Source organism: Gorilla gorilla, chromosome 6 (assembly GCF_029281585.2).
Source record: "Gorilla gorilla gorilla isolate KB3781 chromosome 6, NHGRI_mGorGor1-v2.1_pri, whole genome shotgun sequence".
Classification (NCBI taxonomy): domain Eukaryota; kingdom Metazoa; phylum Chordata; class Mammalia; order Primates; family Hominidae; genus Gorilla; species Gorilla gorilla.
In genome coordinates this window covers 97250587-97270669 of record NC_073230.2, presented here as the reverse complement: position 1 = coordinate 97270669, position 20083 = coordinate 97250587, and the positions used below count along the sequence as shown (strand labels likewise).

At 39.4% G+C, this 20083-nt stretch overlaps 1 long non-coding RNA gene across 1 annotated transcript in view; it reads right to left on the bottom strand.

Annotated features, from left to right (window-relative positions):
- The window catches only part of LOC134758847 (uncharacterized), a 144114-nt gene extending 129077 nt beyond the window's left edge, over positions 1-15037 (bottom strand). The window contains exon 1 of the long non-coding RNA XR_010134500.1: positions 14356-15037. This is a non-coding gene — a long non-coding RNA (uncharacterized lncRNA). The remainder of the gene's footprint in view (positions 1-14355) is intronic.
- Positions 15038-20083: the final 5046 nt, after the last annotated feature.

Here is a 20083-nt window from a genome sequence, read left to right as displayed (position 1 = left end):
GCCCATGGCTTTGTGGGGCACAGGCCACGATGCAGCTCTCATGAGGTAGAGTCAAGTGTCTATTAGAGTCAAGAGTCAAGCTAGTGTTGACTCTTTCCCAAGCTAGCGTTGCATGCTATGGCTCTACAGGTCTGGAGTCTTGAGGACAGCCCTATCTCCATAGCTCCGCTAAGCATTGACCTAATGGGGGCTCTCAGTAGTGGCTCCACCTCTGTGGCAAGTCTCTGCTTGGACCACAAAGCTATCCAATATATCCTTTAAAATATAGGTGGAGGTAGCCATGTTTCCACTACTCTTGCACTCTGCATGTCTGCAGGGTCAGCTCCACGTGGATCCTACCAAGGCTCATCCCTTATGTTCTCTGGAGTGGCGGTCTGAGTTGAACCTGGGCCCACCTGAGCCTGGGTTGTTGAAGAGTGCATTGGCAGAATGTGCGCCACAGAGACTTAAGGCGGCCCTGGGCAGTGAGCCCTGAGCTCCCGAAGGCTCCCTGAGTCCCTCCATTGAAACTGTTCTGCCCTCAATTCCCTGGCACTATGGACCTGTTATGAACATGGCAACCTTGAAGATCTCTGAGGTGCCTTCAGGGTCATTCTCCCATTGTCTTGATGAATAGCACCTGGTTTCTTTCTATCCGTACTTTTACCTCATTATCAAATGACTGCTTGGCCACACTCTTGGTTTTATCTACTAAACACATTTTTTATTCTTTACATAGCCAAGCTCAGAATTTTCTAAATATTTACATTCTGCTTCCCTTTTGATTATAAATTCAGTCTTTAAATTGATTATATCTTCTCATATTCTACTATAAGCAGTTAAGAGAAGCCACACAGCTCCCTCAATACTTTGTCCTGAGAGATTTATTCTGCCAAATATCCTAGTCCATAACTCTTAAATTCTGTCTTCTACAAAGTCCTAGGATGCAGACACAATTAAGCCAAGTTCTAGCCCCAAGTTCAGCCAGTATCAGCTCTCCCCTCATGACTCAGTCATCTCCCAAAAGCCACACATCCCAATACTGCTGCACTAAGGATTAAGTTTCAACATGAATTTTAGCAGGATCAAAAACATTCAAACCATAGCATACTCATTTTGTGATATTTGGATAATGCAGTCAAGAGGAAGCATCTATATCAATTTTTCTCAGAGCATTTTGTCCAAGTTTTTGAGGCTGTGCTATATTTTTTAGGATTTCTGAGATAATAACGAAGTCCTGTTTCTGAGAAAATAGTGAAGATAGTAGTGAAACACTCACAATCAATTATGAGAATAAACTCCTTACTGGTCAAGCTTTTTGTTCAACATGGTACAACGTCTCTTTTTTTTGCTTCTTGGGGACAAACTGAGCGAAACAAATAGAAATCAGTGCTCCAAGCATTCTTGTCTTAGTAAAATCCCCAGATTGTCCATTGTATACACTGAGGAATTAAATGCTTACAAGTGGGAAATATATCAAATCACTTTAAAACGGAAAGGGTTTATTTTGCACTATGAAAGGGAATGAAGGAATTCTAGAATATCTAACAAAATAAATGATCTCAAAATGAGTAACCTATACCAGAGAAGTTATTGGTAAGATAAAACATTGTAAAGTTTGTCAACTCAATCTAAAGTCATGATGATTAACCACATTCAGTTGAACCACATTCAATTCTGGAATTCATCTAAAGTACAAATGAACCACATTCAATTCAGGAACTCATCTAAAATACAAATGAGCAGGCCCTATCTTTCTTGTTCCCAACATTTAGGTATTGATCCCCGTCGAAAGACTGCAAGCTCCTTAAGATCAAGGACCATGCTTTATCCTTTTGTTACCCAAAGTAAATAAGAAAATGCTGAGGATATAAAAGGTGCTCGGAAAGTGATTTATGAATGGAGGCAGTCACTCTAATCCTTTGTGTTCTTGCTAAAATGAGGAAGGGTTGGGGGGAAAGGGAGTGAGTAAGCATTTGACACTCTGGGCCTGTGTCCTCAAAACGGAAAATGTAGAGAATCAAGAGTGGTGTTGCCAGGTCAATCGATCACAGATATCTGGACAATGAAAAAACAGAGAAACAATAGTACACCCACTATGGAGAACAGTTTGGAGGTTCCTCAAAAAACTAAAAATAGAACTACTGTATGATCCAGCAATCCCATACCTAGGTATATACCCAAAGGAACTGGAATCAAGATATTAAAGAGATATCTGCACTCCCATATTTATTGAAGCACTATTCACAAAAGCCAAGATTTGGAAGCAATCTAAGTGGCCATCAACAGATGAATGGATAAAGAAAATATGGTACATATATACAAAAAAGTACTATTCAGCCATAAAAAAGAATCAGATTCTGTCAGTTGCAACAACATGGATGGAACTGGAAGTCATTATGTTAAGTGAAATAAGCCAGGCACAAAAAGACAAACTTTGCATGTTCTCACTATTTATGGGAGCTAAAAATCAAAATAATTGAACTTATGGACATAGAGAATAGAATGATTGCTACCAGAGGCTAGGAAGGGTAGTTGGGGGGCAGTGGAGGACTAGGCATGGTTAATGGGTACATAAAAATAGAAAGAATGAATAAGACATAGTATTTGACAGCACAACAGGTGATTATAGTCAATAATAATTTAATTGTACATTTAAAAATAACTGAAAGAGTATAATTGGATTGTTTGTAACACAAAGGATAAATGCTTAAGGGGGTGGATACGGATACCACATTCTGATGTGATTGTTACACATTGCATGCCTATATCAAAGTATCTAATATACCCCATAAATATACACACTACTATGTACCCACAAAAACTGAAAGTAAAATAATAAACTTGAAAAAACAGAGAAACACCTCCTCTAGAGAAACCTAGCAAGCTAGCACAATTTTAATTATTTTGTGTATGTATATATGTATTGGTGTTCTTGTTATAGGAAGATTTGGATTACTCACAAGGGACAAAAACTGAAAAAGCCAATACTCTTTTCTGGCCATAGCAACTGATGACCTAGACTGTTCCCATATATATGACATTGGAATCTCACAAAGGAATGCTCCTTGTACATTCAAATATTAGGTTACTAAGGGTGTAGACAGCTGAGAAAGTATTTTATATGCCTGGAGTACTATGCAGAAATCCCAGTATTTTGGGTCCTTTCAGTTCCTCTAGAGACATTTTGCAGTGACTATAAGATAGAGATAGGTTTTACAACAATTAAATGCGGTCCTATTGACAACTCAACAACAATCTATGATTTTAAAAAATTATAAATTGAATTCATGAGATAACAGATTTTTCTAGAATATTATACAAACTATAAAGAATGTCTACATTATATAAACTGTGAAGAAAGCTTTTAAGGATTTGAACCTATTAATTGCTCACAAATAGCTGTCACTACTTACAAATTAAAATTAAAAAATAATTTAAAAAGCAAAACACCAAGATTCCCTTCAATGGTTTCTACCCAGAAACTATTTTGGAGGAGTTAAGATACTGTATATACTTTAAAATTATTTCAAAAGAATTTAAGGTTCAAATTGTTTACTAAATTTAATTGCCCCTTTCCTTTTCCTACATCCATCCCTATTCATCTGACTCTATAAATTTCTGCTGTAATTTAATTTTCCATGATAATTTTTGAAGTTGTTAGTATATAATGATCTGCCATTCTGCTTGCATACAGAATAAATGGAATCCTTGAGAAATTCTCCACTGTTTTCAAATACTAAATGCATTTTAAAATTGAAAAATATTTTATTGATATCTGAGTTTAAAGATAGTTCACTCATTAAGAGCCTAAGAGCTCTTCAATAAGTTGTAATCATGTGGTATAAAAGCTTCATTCTGATTACTCAATCATGACTAAAATAACACTTAAGACACCCGATTCCTGCATTTCAGCAGCAACTTGCTGAATTATCTTTTCATAATTACTAATATGCTAAAGAGATATTATTGAGCCAAGAATTGATGCTGTTGCCTGACAAAAACAGCGTAAATAGTTTCAGAAAAAGGTAATACCAAAACATAAATACTGTTTTATATTAAAATTTTTAAAATATAATGTTGCTTTGGTAGCCATGAAACTTGTCGATTTTTTATCATCACAAACATAACCATCACTGAAATTAGATTTTGCTATTTCAGGTTACTTCCTGAAATATATAGATATTTATTTAGGGATTAGCAGAAACCCATACCCAACTTCATTTCTTCATGCTTCTCCTGAGAGAACAGACTGCTGCAATCCATGGACAAGAGAGACCTCAGACTTTGTGGGAATCTTGATGGAGAGAATTTTCACTGTGGGTGACATGGAATGACTGAAGATAAGCAGATGCTCTCTTGATTTCCACAAAGTAGTTTCTGGGAAGAGCTTAGCTCAGAAACATACCTGCAGCCCAGAGAGGAAGATGAAACATGGTCTCCTGTAAATGTGTGGATCTTCCTCTCTGTAAGACACCAAGAAGAGCTGACTAGGTAGGCTGTGGCTTTTCTAAGCCAAGCTAGGAATAAAAAGAGACTAGGCTGCCAGGAGGCTTTAACCTAGTTGGGGGAAACAAAGTCATCTGCCCCTGCTTAAGGAACTAATGTGCTTAAGATACTGGATCTGAGTCTGAAGTAAAAAAAAAAAATTTTTTTTAAAGAGAAACCTACTTAGGAGAACGATCAATTGGAACAAAAAGAACATGTTACCAGAAAAGAGAGATGGAAGTAAAGAGATTTAAAAAAGAGCATGTGTGCAGAGAAATAGGGCTGCTGGATGACAGACAACAACTGAATTTTTAAAAAGAGGAAAAGAAAAAAATGAAGGAAGAAGAAATTTTCAACAAGGATGCCAAGGCAATTCAATGGTAGAAAGAATGGTCTTTTTAACAAATGGTGCTGAACAAAACAGCCACATGGAAAATAATGAATTTGGACCTCTACTTTACACCACACACCAAAATTACCTCCAAGTGAAGTAGATTATGGACATAAATATGAAAGCTAAATATATAAAAATCTTAGAAGAAAACATAGAAGCAAATATTTATAACTTTGGGTTAGACAATGGTTTCTTACATACAACACCAAAGGCACAGCAAAAGAAAAAAAAAGGGAAAAAAGGATAAATTGGACTTCATTAAAATTTAAAACTTTTGTGCTTCAAAGGACACCATAATGAAAGTGAAAAGACAATCAACAGAATGGAAGAAAATATTTGCAAATTATATATCTAACAAGGGACTTGTATCTAGAATATATACAGCACTCTTACAACTCAACAATAAAAACAAAGCCCAATTTAAAAATGAACAAAGTACTTGCACGGACAGAACACCAAAGAAGATATGCAAATGGGTAACAAAGACATGAAAAGATGTTCAATGTCATTAGTCATTAGGGAAATGTAAATTAAAATAATAATTAGATACTACTTCACACCCACTAGGATAGTTATAATGAAAAGGACAGGAAATAATTCATATAAATCACACAGGATATAAAATAAAACAAACAAACAAAAGCTTCTGAATGGAATAAGGTGTCTGAGATTCCAAATGAGGAACAAACCTAGTAAATCCTCTCAATTGGACAAAAATGTTAAGGGAAAGAAGACTACTAGTGTGGCTCTCCCTTTGAATCCTGATAAATCCAAGGAACCCACAATCAAGTACAGAAACAATGAGAGGATATGGAGGGGAGAAAGCAAAGAAATACAGCATAACTAGGAACCATGTCTAAAAAAAGTTGTGAGTGAGCTCTTTGAATATGAGGCTGACTAGAATCAAATACCTAAGAAGCTGGCCAAGTTTTGGAGAAAGTTGTACTGCCAATAGAACTACCAGCCTAATTAAAACAGGTTGCCATTGTGGTTTAAAAGGACCCTTGTGCTAGCAACATGAGAGGCACGAAGCAGGCTGAGGAAGCTGCTAATTCTCAAATAAGGCATAATCTCCAAGGCTCACTTCAGATGTGACCAAGGAGATAATGGAGAAGGGCAAGCCTCTCAGAGGGAAGAGCGAAGGGCAGAATCAGGTCTAATGAAGGAACATTCTTTGCGCCTCAGGGATGGAGGCTCCAGCCGCCTCTGCCCAGAGGGACTTTAGAATTCCTAGGTGTATCCCATTCTTCCTCTTTCTGAATGTTAATATTTATTGAGTTTTTTCTATTCCTGTTCCACCATTATAAATCAGGTGTATAGAGGGAACAAAACACATCTTTTAATTCACAGATCTCTGGCTTAAGAAGAACTACATCCAGACCTGATATAGCGACTACTGAATGTCCCTCAGAGATCCTGAGCTCTGAGCTTGATGCTCTCAATAGGTGGGACTTTTGGGTTGTTCTCCCTTGGGCACAAGGAGTGAACAAAACATATAGTAACCAGAGGGTGCACTGTGGTAGTCATAAGACCTTTCACAAACATTCCCAGCTCTTCTCCTTCCAGGCACATGGTAGACTTGCACTTCCCCCACCCTTTGAAGTTTGATGCGGCCATGCTGCTTTCCTTAGACAGTAAAATATGAGAGAAGGTATGTGTGGTGCTATGAGCCGGTTCATGCTTTCCACATTCTCTTACCCCTAGTATAATGATCGTGAAAGTGTGTGCCAGGATGGAGCCTCCATCAGCCTCAATCTCCAAGTATCTACAATGAGCAGATATAATGCTCTATAATGAACCACAAGAAAAATGCATGAGATAGACTTTTCTTGGGTTAAGATAAAGAGATTTAGGGGTTGTTTGTTACCATGACAAAATCCACTATATACTGACTGATGCACATGTCAAATTAAATTAGAACCAGCCCTTGCTGGTATAGGCATTGAAAACACTTGAAAAATAAGACCCTTATATCAAAAATGACTATACTTCACAATTTTTGAAAAATTTTAAAGTTATATTCATGTTTCTAAATTCTTAATGATACCTTGGAAGAATCAAGAGAAAGTGTGTGTGAGGATCACAGTTTATCCTGCAGTCATAGTGGAAAGTAAATTCTTAAACACCTCTTTGAAGTCCTTATTGAAATGGATGCACTCACTCACACAGCCTCATCTTCCAGTTTGAGGAGTATCACAGATGGTTTTCCGCATACCCCCTGAGGTGCACTAAATGCTGTCCCAGTGAGCTGAAGGGGGGCAATCTACCCCAAATTCTTATTTCTTTTTTGGGACCCTCCTTTGCAGGATGATGTTTTTCTGGTCAAGAGTGAGAATAAAGAATGAGATCTGTAATGCCCAACCCTTTACATATCTCCAAACTAGTGGTGAAAGTGAATCTCTTCCCCTGTGAAATTTAGTAAAAGCTACAAAGACAGAAATAAAGGAATTATTATAAAACATAATGTTGGAGAGATAAGTGCATCACATCATAGCCACTGAAATATTTATTTCATTATTTACTGAAAAAGGGAAAACTCATAATGGACTGATTCTCTTCCCATGCAAAAGGAAGATGTGATGTGCGAATGTCTTATAGAAGAGAGTCATCTGAAGTCCTAACTCTTCTCTGCATATGTTAAGGATCTTGACCCACCTGAGCTAAATAGTTTATCCCTGTAAGAGCATATATTCCATAAATGTTTGTTTTCTCACTCATCGAATCACAGAACCAGAATTGTAACAACAATATGTGTGGAGTCACCAGGTCAGGTTATTTTCCTTAGCAGTACTTAATTAAAGAGTCCTTTAGCTCAGTACTCTATGAGGGCAAAAACATTTTATTTAAATAAGAACTAAGCCACTTTTTGGGTAAACTATATACTGTTTTCTAAAGGCTAGCATATATATATTTATGGTGCATTGTGTGTGTGTGTGTGTGTAATACATGACTGTGTATGCATGTGTGTGTGTGTGTGTGTGTGTGTGTGTGTGTGTGTGTGTGTGTGTGTGTGTGTATATACACATACCAGGCAATTACAGACAAGATTTAGGCATAACTGCTGATTGCCCTAACATTAATCCTTAACTCCACCATATATATGGAATGGTGAAGCCCTTAGCTCCAAAAGTTCTTAACAGTCCCCTTAAGAATTGTGTAGGGAGAATTTAGGGGGTCCATATACTTAGATGAGGAAAAAAATTACACCTTTGTTTTCATTAACCTCTAATGAAATTTAGCATTTCCTTCAAGTATTACGATAGACAACAAGCTACTGTTACCAATAGAAATCACACATATTTTATCATCACATTATAGCTGTTGCAAAATCTCAAAATATAATTTACTCTCATTACCTTAAAATCATGTTAGTTATTAGATCAGTCTAGATCTTGTTATTGTCTACCTCAAGAGACACATATATTGCTGTATCATAATTTTTTAAATATCTTGATAACTGTGTTTCTATAAATTGATATAAGTTGAAAATTGAATCAAAACTGTATTTTCATACATTTAAAAACTCTATTAGAAGGGGTCCACAGGCTTCACCAGACTGCCAGAGGGTCCACTGCACGTAAAAAATGTTCAGAACCTCTGCCAGAACTGGCCATGATTTGTTGTTTGTATTTGGCAAAGTGAGCTATTTTATTTCCAACACATTTTGTTCTTTCTGCGTCCCAAACATTTATTCAACAAACATTTATTGACCCTCTATGTGTGCCAGGTACTAGATGCTGGACATTCACAAGTTAGTAATATAAATAACATCTTTACCTTCAAGGAGCATAATTCTAGTAGGAAGATGTGGGCAATAGAAAAGTAAATAAACAGTAGTTTTAAATTTAAAAAAAGGTGCTGTGAAGGAAATAAACAGAATGTTAAGTAAATGGGTAAAGTGAGGGAGTCAGGAAACTCTCTCTGGAGAGTTGAGGTCTGAAGGATGGGCATATGCCAAGCATGGGAAATGCTGGGAAATATGTATTCCAGACAGAGGAAAAAGGAATGCAAATACAGCAATAATGCAAAACTCCTATGTTGGCCTATGGTCGACTGGCTACATTCTGGTTAGAGTGCTGATAAACTAAGTTCAGATGGTTTTCTCCCTTGGTTTGCAAGTGCTCAACTTCAGCCTCTGTGCTCAGAGTTCATCAACTACATTTATGTTGCTCTTACTACTTCTCCATTGCACTTGCACACATCCATGTAAGACAGGAACCATGGGATTTGTAGCTCACTTATACAACTCTCAAATGCCTTTTAAAGGCTGACCTCATCATCTTCCAGCGTAAGTCCTACCTGAAGAATCCTGCTATGGTTTGAATGTTTGCCCCCTTAAACATCAGGTTGGAATTTGATCCCCAGTGTTGGAGGTACGGCCTCATGGGAAGTGTTGGGTCATAGGGGTGGATCCCTCATGAATAGATTAATGCCTCCCTTGGGATGGGAGTAGATGGGGAGTGAGTGAGTTCTCACTCTATTAGGTTCTAAGAGAGCTGATTGGTAAAAGGAGCCTGGCACTACCTCCCCCTAGCCCCTGCTGCTTCCTCTCTCTCACCATGGGATCTCTGCCCACCCTGATTCCCCTTCATCTTCCATTATAAAGTAGAAGTAGGCTGAGGCCTCACCCATTCAGATGCCCAGTTGCTTTTTTTTCTTTATAAATTCTTGCCCAGCCTCAGGTATTCCTTCATAGCAATACAAAATGGACTAAGGCAAATCCCCTAATCTAGCTCTCATTATTTTTCTCAGTAAATATTTCAGCTCAAGATAGAAAAGGTAAGAGCTGATAAAGAAGCACATTGTTACACTTTCAGTGTAATAGACCTCTGCACCCAGTTGAAAACTTCTGGAAACACTTTAGGTCTTTCATTACAATTAAATGTCAAGGTCTTTGGCTTGTACTTCTCTGAAGTATGTACAAGTACAAAATGACACATGGATGTCTCTAAAACGGAAGATTAATAATCATCCTTTGGGCTACTGTTTATTGTTAATGCTATTTAGAATGTTTGTATTAGCATATTTTTTTCTTTATTGCTCTATTAATGACTATGCCATGTATAGTAAAAACTAGGTTTTGGCCTCTAGCATCCATTCATTCTACTTCCTTTACTAATTCTCCTTTCTATTTTGAGTATCCTCTTTCCCGATGCTCCATTTACAGCAGGAATGGCAAAAAATGACTCCACGCTCAACTCCATAGATATCATGTGACCTAAGCCCAACCGAACAGAACTTCAGGATCTTCTGGCCACAGTGATTTGTTTGGAGAAAGACATCAGAGATGATGGGATGCCATTAAACTCAATGAAACTTCTGGATCTTAATTTAAACATAATGAGAGTAAATAATTGCTAAAGAATTAACCCAACATATAACAGAGAGCAGAGCCAAACCAACAGGGTCGCAGTATCCCTGCTAAGTAAAGCCTTTCCTGAAACCAGATATGCTTGGAATGTTTAGTTCCATTAGTGAATAAATTCCCTTTTGACTTAAACCAACTTGGGCTGGGTTTTCTGTCACAACAGAAATTGTCCTGATACCTGATAATTATTGAAGACAAATTCATTCACCAAATTGCCCAGTGGTTCTGCCACACTATATTATTATCTGTTACTCAGCCTTTAGCCATATTGTATTCATCCTTAAATTGACTTATCATTGCCTTACATTAGAGTAGAATTATTTTCCCTTCCCGTTTTTACTCCTCATTCTATTCGTTCACAGTATTCTTCTCGATTTAAGATCAAATAACCAAGCTTACTCTACATTAACTTGCTGTTTTGCATGTTTGAAGATAGTTCTTAAACACAATCTCCACAACCCCTTACTATGATTCACAGCATTAAACCATTAAACTAAAAGACCAATACAGATTTATAAATGCCAGGCAGGAAATAACTAGCAGCTGACTTCATGAGTCCAGTGCAGAGAAACAAGTTTCAAATAATACCTTGTATTTAAACTGTGTGGTGTTTTTATTCCAAAGGGCAATCAGCAAAAGTCTGATATTATTACCTCACACACAAATGTACATGAAACGGTTTATATGAAAGTTTAATGAACTTTACTCCGTTCCAAAATCTTGCAGCTCAGCAGCCCACTTTGGGCTACATAATTTATCCATCTAGCTGATAACATCTCTAAATTGAAAATGGATTTCTCTCTTTTACTAAAAATATTTGGGTTGCCTCTGTGCAAAGTGAATTTGCCGTTTTCCACTTAATCAGAGTTAGACTACTGTTAGACTATGAGGAAAACTCCAGATCAGGCAGCTGGGACTGCCTTCAAAATCTGTCTCCATTTGCTCATCAGGAGACCTGTAGAAACCTGTTTCTCTTGAGATTTGACTTCTCTACTGGGAGCTCAGAGACGATAGGAACCCAAACTACCAGCCTCCTAGGGTCAGTGTAAGAATTAAAGGTGACGTTGGTCAACAAATGAAGCAATTTTAAATAATTATGAAAAGAGGGAAAGGTGTACTCTTTAACTTCTGATTTATTTTTATATATTTTTAAATCCTCCAAATTGTTTCAAATCAGTAATTTCGCTTAAGAAACAGCATTTTCTCATCAGTGAGATAGCTACATGATTGTGTTTTCTTCCTCTCTGCTCCTGACAGAGTTTGGAGACCCCAGAGCTAGAGTTTCTGGCAGAAATGAGACATTCCAGGCCTTCTGGGGACACAGTATACGTACCCTCATCTTATGCAGAGAGTACATTACTGAAAAGTGCATGCTATGGGTGGGAAACAAAAACAACAGGCCCCAAATAGCCTCAAGCTGAATTCATTACCTGTGGATTCTGTGCTAATGATTTGGGGAATGCACTGATGCTTAATATTTTATCTGTTTAGCACCACTGTAAGAGCTGGGCTCTGAAGCAAGCCCCGCACTGAGAATCTAATGTCTGAAATTTGTTCTGGAAGACACTGAACTGGGCAGGAGTGAGGCACATTGGAAAAGAATCATTTTTCTCCTTGGCTCCTGCTGCTTCAAAAGCAAAGCCCAAGCCTTCAGGAACTGGGGCTGTCTCCCAGGGCATAGCTAGTCTGGGGTCTGGGAGGGGGCCTCCAAGGAGAGGGTTCAGGCTGCCATTCAGAGGCAGGTTCCCTGTCTGATGCCCATGGTCCTTTGTTCACCTGCAGCTGGGAGAGTGGCAGAATAGCAAGAATTTGAGGTTTAAACTATGGGTGTGACTTTTGTCATGGATCCCACTGACAGCTTGAAGTCAGAGGCATTCAGGTAAGCTCTGTACACAATAGGCTGGGATAGGAAGGGCTCCAGGAGTGGCAACTGAGTATTGGGTTATTATTGATATTATTCCTAATATTCACTTAAGCCCCAGCTGGCTTCAGTGGCCTTACCACTGAGCTTAATGTTTAAGAAAGAAATAGGGAGACTCTGTTCACATGGAGCAAAGTAGAGAAACTGCCATGATCATCCAAAACAATTCAGGCAAAACAGCATTTTTACATTAAAAATCCAGATAATTAAAGTAAAAAATAGCATGTTGGTTGGGCTTAAACAGATAGTCACCTTGATTCTCCATTTAAATTTTCACATTTTAGAATTGTGTGTTTCCCATCTCTTCCCAAGATAATTTGAGGTAACTAAAACCTGCAGAGTAAAATACGATTTTTAAAGAGACCAATCAGGCTAATAAGAATAGTAGCTAACATTTATATACAGCTTACTCTGTTTCAGGCATCATCTTAAACACTTTACATTTTTAAGCCCCTCACCAGGACTCTAAAAAAGTTACAATTATTGTCTCTATTTTAGAGATGAGAAAACTGAAGCACAGAGGAGTTAAGAAACTCGTTGGAAGTCATACAACCTAGAGAAAGTGATGGAGCAGAATTCAAACTCAGGCTGTCTGGCTCCGGAGCCTGTGTTCTTAACAGCCATGTTGTACTTCCTGTGAGAAGAGCAAGATGAAACTAGATGGAGGAAACACCAGAGACAGCCACAGGCAGTTACCAGAGGTGGGCCACAGGGGTGTCTGTGAGTCTTCAGGACCAAAACCAAAAGGGACCCTGGATAAGCTACAGTACTGATAAAAGGAGAATGTGTCAGATGCTCAGGACACACACACACACACACACACTCACACTCAGCCCAGCTGAGATGACTGAGTTCTCCTTCTTCTAAAGTAGATGTTTGGGTGGGACAGAGGAGAGAGGTAGGCGACAATGCCTTTCACCACAGCCAGGCTGACAGCAGCAAATTACACAGGGCTATTTGTTTAACATGCCTTCAAAGCAGACCAAAGGTATAACATCAAAGCACCAAATTTGATTTTACAAATTCAGTAAAACCGACGCTTCAAGAGGAGGGAAAACCAGTAAGATGCAAATAGTCATTTCTCTGAAGGTCTGGTTTGATACAGAGATAAAAATCTAGCATATCCAGTGGAATAAAATAACAGCATATCTTCCAGGCAATCCTCCATGAATATTATTTCTCATAAAAAAGCTTTAGGCAAATGTTGAACACAGACAAAAGAGGTAGAAACGTTGTATTGCTAATGAAATCTATATGCTTTTGAAAAATCAGCTAAGGAGAAAGTAAAAAGGAAGTTCCCCTTAAGACACTAGGGGGATATGTCCCAGAGACTTACTGGTAAGGTCACTCAACTGCCTTTATGGGTCAGCATATCTGCATTGCATCCTATATTTTATTTTTTTAAATGGAACCAATCTAAAAAAACAAGTTCTTATTTTAGAAGCCAACTAAAGTCATTTTTTAAAGTGTGAGATAGTATATTTGTATTTTTTAAAAACAAAATGTAAAAGCTGGTACTGAGGTTATGCATGAGTGCAAAACATAACAGGCAAGGAATATAAAATGTGGGCCACTGCTTCACTGCTGTTTGTTTTTAACTTTAATATTGCCTGTACTGCAACTTCTCCCATGGTGCTAATAACCCAAACTAAGGCCCTGGAGTTGTAAAAAATGGGTGATTTCACTTTTTTAAAAACCCAGGATAATCCCATGTCTGGCACCTTATAATTCAGTGTGAGATTTTTCTGAAAAATGAGATTTACAGATTAATAACTTTTCTGTCTCAATTATCCCCCCCACCCCCCACCACCCACCACCACTTCCTCACCCCCCCTCCACATCAATGAAATTGTGACTTACTGGCCAAATATTAGTACAGTATCCCAATCACCTTACATGCTAGGGTGCTCACCAACTTTGTTTCCTTAAGATTCCATAGGCTTGCCCCAGGAAACAGATTGCTGAATGCCTCACGCTGTTCTTAAGGAGACCATGTTTTTGCTCTCACTGCAAATGGCTGTAAATCCAGCCCAGCCTCATCCCGCCTTCAGGTGGACCTCATCAGTTGTAGGCATCTTATCAGCACGAAACAGCCTCTCTTAATGGCTTGATAAATATTCCTGCCTCCCCAGAATCAGTTATCGAGAGATTCAAATCATGGTCAGTACTTATAACAGCTATTACTACAGACTTAATGCCAGTTACCCTTTGTACTTATCTCCGTAACCAGAGAGGCTGAAAAGCTCTTCTTATGTCTCCACTCCTGGTCACTAAAAGCAGAGTTCGTTCAAATTTTCCTCCTGCCTAGGAAGCTCGCAGGCCTGTTACAAAAATTGAAGAAGACATTTGTATGAATATAAAATAAAATGTATGTTTCCCTGGCATCCACTTTCTCCCCACAACCCTGCCCCAAATTTGGCACCAGGGCGAAGGAATGTTAAGTCTTAAATGGTGCGGCAGAATGAAGGTAGAAACAAACCTCACTGCCTTTGGGTTAGTTCCACATAAGAGAAAACGCTTTCAGGGGGATATGGTTTTTTCCCCTTCTGTCTCTTTGTTCTAATGAAATTGACCTACAGAGTCTGAAATCCAAAGAATGTAGGATTCTGGATTTATGAAATTTTACCAGCTGTCTATGGAAAACAAGTACTTTCTCCCGAATGGACCTAACAACATACATTTTATGAAAGTAATTATAAAACCTCAATTGTCAGGAAGATTAAGAGGAGCCGTAAGGTAAAACCTTCACTCCTCTTCATGGTAAATGGACACCATGTGATACATAAAGAGGGTCTGGGAACTCTTTTTTTCTTTTTTTGAGATGGAGTTTTGCTCGTCACCCAGGCTGGAGCGCAATGTCGCGCTCTCAGCTCACAGCAACTTCCACCTCCCAGGTACAAGCAATTCTCCTGCCTCAGCCTCCTGAGTAGCTGGTATTACATACAGGTGCACGCCACCATGCCCGGCTAATTTTTGTACTTTTTTTTTTTTTTTTAGTAGAGACAGGGTTTCACCACATTGGCCAGACCGGTCTCAAACTCCTAACCTCAGGTCATCTACCCGCCTCAGCCTCCCAAAGTGCTGGGGTTGCAGGTGTGAGCCACTGCACCCGGAACTCTTTTATAAGGAAAAATGGCAGTATATAGGGACAAGCGGTACCTCCTGAAGAAAGCTAAAAGGAATCTAAGGCTTATGAGGCCACCCTTCAAAAAAGTAAAACTGCACACACTTTCAACGGTTCTTTAAAGTGTTATCACTTACCGCTCTACAGAGAAACAATGTTCTACAGAACACCAGGCTTACAGCTTGATTTTTCTAGAATTCACACTTGTATACAGCAGTTTCTGTGGTCAAAATTTTTCCTTTTGTGTCCTCTTGTTGACTCTCACAACAGCCCTTGGCACGAGGAAAATAGAAACATCCCCATTTCATTGATAATATCATTGAGGCTCAGGCAAAGTTAAACAGTTTGTCCAAGGTCACACAATCATGTAGTAATGAAGCATATATTTTGGTTATATGCACAGCTTACAGGGCTCTGCCACACTGCTACCAAGGGTAACAGAGCTGGGAGCTGATGGATGTGAGAAGAGGACTAGCCATGAACCAGAGTGTAGACTGACCTGCCAGTGGCCGTTTCTGAAGCACATACTAATCCAGCCCAAACTTTGATTCATATCCCTAGTTGTCATTTTTGCACAAAAAGAAATGAACCCAAAAAGTATCTCCTTTTATATTGCTTATAAAAATGTCCCTTTTACAGGCCTTCATTTCCTTTCTTCATAGGGTCATGCTCTTTCCATAGTAAGCAGCTGCAGTCTTTTGGTGTCTTGTCAGTATCTGAGGCTGACCTTCCCCAGGAAAGTTTCAGGATCTGTCAGCCTTTGTCTAAACTCCAACGGTGTGTCAAGGTGAGAGGAGGGGGCAAGGACTGAAGCAGAGATCTGTGTTCTGCTCTGGGTTGTGGAACTCCAGGCTCCTTGTCCTCTCCCAGGCCCAGAGACAAGCCCCTCTGACTCAGTTTATCTGCAGTGCAAAGAATTACGTCCTACCTGAGATCACCTGTGAGAACAGTCGGCAGAGATTGTTCTGCCACCTGTGGACAGCAAGTGAGCTCAAAGTTGGAAACTGGCCCCAGCATGCCTAAGGCCATGAAAACGTCTTTGCTTAATCTCTTGAAGAAAAAAGGTTAAATTCCTCCGGCCACTTTTTTTCCTGTAAGTGGAAAAACTTGCTAAATCTGTGAGCCCATGGTTGACAATTGTATAATTGTGGAACTGAATAGATGGCAGTAGATGTTCCTCTGGTTTTCAACACCTTTCAGTGCCATACTCAGGAGAGGAAAGTGCCATTCACTATTATCTTTCAACCCCTCCTGCCTCTTGCCCAGAATGGGGGAAGAAAATTCATGCTGGATTCTTCTTTCACACAGAGATGAAATGGTCTGATAGTATAGACAGGGCTGCATTCCAAGTCCTTCTGAGGCCATTTAGACGCGTTTCATCATTGCGACTGTTGTTTTAGGTCTCATTTGCTCACATCTCAGCCCCACCAACAAGCCTAGGCCTGCCCCATTTCTTTCCCTCTGAAGCTTTTTCCTCACAACAAGCCAGGGAACTCCTCACCTCCCCTTACACACTAAGGAACTAATGAAAGAACATGTCCTAACTCAGTAAGCAGCAGGCTTGGTGTTTCTCTTTTTTCCTTGGCATTCATACTGTCATCCCCAAATAAGATTTATCCATAAATATTTTATTTCTTCCTAACTCCACTGGAATATTTAGTTCATTTTTATTGTTATATCTCATTTCCTATCTGGCACAAATTTTTTCTTATTGGTGCATATCCCTTTTATGTGGTCCTTGCATCTATTTTTCAAAGTTGCCCTCCCTCCCCACCCCCCCAAAAAGAAACAATGTTTCTGTTAAACAGAAATTTCTGGGGCAGTATGTCAGCTGGCTTTTAGTTTTTGTTGTTTACTGTCTTCTCCAGATCATCCCAAGTGCACTTTCACAATGACTCTAACTCTCAGAAGACCTGGCTGAAACGTCAACTTCTAAATGAAATTAGTTCTTCTAAATGGTAATACATTCTCCAGCTCGCCCTGTGAGAGGCTTCCTTGGCAGGATCCCACGCAGGAGAGAACACCAATGAAGACAAGTCAGCACCATGACGACCTCCACAAAGACAATGGCTCTCTGATTCACGCCTGAAATATTTGTTGTTGATGGTGCAAATAAATGGTAAGACTTCTGCAAATGACTTTTCAGAAGATTGACTCATAAGTAGCTGAGTCAATCACCTGGGTAACTGGGCAAACAGACAGTCAAGGAAAAAAAGAAATTTAAATGTAAACCAGTGCCACCATCATGCCAATGGGTGGCAAAGAGCCTGAAGCAGTCGTAAAATAAAAATGTTGAATGGCTTTAAGAGAAAAAAAACAACATGCAAGGAGGGAACCATAACCTTAGGGCTTGGAGAAGAAGTTCCTTTAGCCTGTCCTGCTCTGATCCCGAATGTCTGGAAGTGATTCCTGAGCTTTTATTCAGATTATTTGTTATGTACCAGTTGAAACAAGGTGGGAACCAACCCAATCCATCTCACAAACCCACATCAGCCTTAGTCTTTCATGAGGTGTGGATTGTGCTAGTTCACTGTCCCAGAGGAAGACAGCTGGAGGTGAATGAATTCAGGATACTCTTCTTTTTGTCTTAAAGTCTCTCAAGCTTCAAGACAATTAAAATCCAACCTGGGGAAGCTTATTAAGGAGATGATGTTCTTGTACATTTCTAATCCCTACCACTCTACCATATATTCTGCTTGTGGCTAAATATTTTGTGATATTAATTACTTTTTTTTTCCTCCACTTTTTTTCTGACTACCCCCTGCCCCATTTAAGTAGACTCCGTGTTGCTTTGCCCCAGGGGAAGTTCATTTTATAATCAGAAAGTAGAAAGTCTCAGGGCTTCCTGGCTTTGCTTTCCAAAAGCCTAAACTTTTAGAACACAGTGCGTTCACTGGAGAGGGAAGAAGGAAGAGAAGGAAGTTTATAGGCAGAAGCAGAGTAGCTTTGGAGAAGCCTAGGAAGATACCAGAATAAAACTGATTTTTCCATGTCTAGAGGTAAGAAATCAGGGAACAGAGCAGTTGTCTGATTCCAGGGGGACAAAAACTTAGATCAGCTCTCAGGCAGCACCACAGGGAGGGGTGCAGAGAGGCGTGATCATGAGATCGATCTAAGAGTAGGCACAGTCTCTGATGTTCCTTACCCATGTCTGCTCATGGACTGAATTTCAAATCTTCTCTTCCTGTGGTGACCTCATTAGACTTGCTAAGAATTTTCACACAGCACAGGTGCTATGTGGATAGATTTCAGTGGCAAAATTGAGATCAGCAGAGAAAAAAACCCTTTGAGGTTGACTTTTTGTTTTTTGTTTTTTTTCCTAGGTGGTGGGCTAGTTGTTCTATTGGTTTCAACCATTTGTTGACCCACACAAATGGCAATTTCATAAGGTTCACCAATTAATGAAAAGTTAGTCTATCCACCTGGCAGGTGCTGACCTTGCTGGGTCAATGGGAGAGCTCTGCCCATTAAAGGGTTTCCCTGAGCAAAGGTCCTCCACATAAACTCTTGCTGTCCTCCTGACATACATGGAACACCCACTGATGAGGCATTGCTGTGAGTCCTGGCAGAGGAAAAGTGAGATCGGGTGTGAAGGAGAGTTAGGTGGCTACAAGCTGGGAGCAAGAAGGATCACAAATTAAAACACAAGTCTACTTGGCAGCCTTTTGTTTTCTCTTGCAGAGGCTTGGCTTTCCTAAATAGATGCATTTTTCCATCTTTTTGTTTCCCATCTTCAAATGTATGCTTGTGTTTTTAAGTATATCTCTGAGCAACAATGAAGAATAAACTAACAATAGTCCCTTAGCTGCAGTGAAAGCAATAAAATAAAACCCTTTCATTGATGTCAAGAGAATAAAAGGCTCAGGCTTGGGATATTTTCAGAGTAAACCACTTTTAAAATATTAAGAAGTTAAAGTTGAATATATACCCATGAGATTCCAAGGAATAGTGGAAGAAAAGACGTATCTCCAAACCTGATCTCAGATCTCTGCTGACAAGCAAAGCAGAGTTCCACAGAGCCCATTTTATTTGGGCGTATTTTACTTTGTAACTGTCAGTCAGCTCCAAAGCCATCTCTCCCAGGAAGCCTTCCCTTATTTCTCCAGCTACAATGGATTTCTGCCTTCTCTGCTTTTCCATGAAACTTTATGTTATATAATGAGATTCTTCCTTGGGTTATTCAAACACCACTCATCTATGAGCACCCATTATATTCAAGGCATGCCATATAAAGATGTAGAAAACACAGCCCTGCCCTTAAGATGCGTAAAGTCTAGAAGGTAGCTGTTTCGTGGGCATTTATTTTGGCCTGTGCCAAAGGTCTTGGCATATCTTAGGTCTTCTATTAGACTGCGAGTTTCTTAAGGACAGGATTTGTGTCCATTTCTCTCTGTCATGAAGTAGTGCCTAGCACTGTGCTCAGCACATACCAATACAGGGTTCCATAATGTTTGAATGGAATCCCCAGATTTGGGGGTGAACTTTAAAACTGGATGGACGGATTAAAAAGCACCTGCTCCACACTATGTCTCCCCCCACACCCATTTGCTTCTCTTTTCGGCCAGCCTCCAACAAGCTTCTGCAGTGAGGTTCAAAGCATTGAGCCCTTGCTCCTTCACTCACTCAGTCCTCCTAACCTTACAACCTAACCTCACACTAAACCTGAAGGCCATTCTCTATTGCATAGATGTTACCAAGCACAGTCATTCCCTTTTCTCCTCTCTCCCCCTACCCTGCCTACTGCCAGGACATACGGTTTCCTTTGCCTTTAAGTGCATTTTCTTTAAGACAGTTGTAGAAAACTTTTCT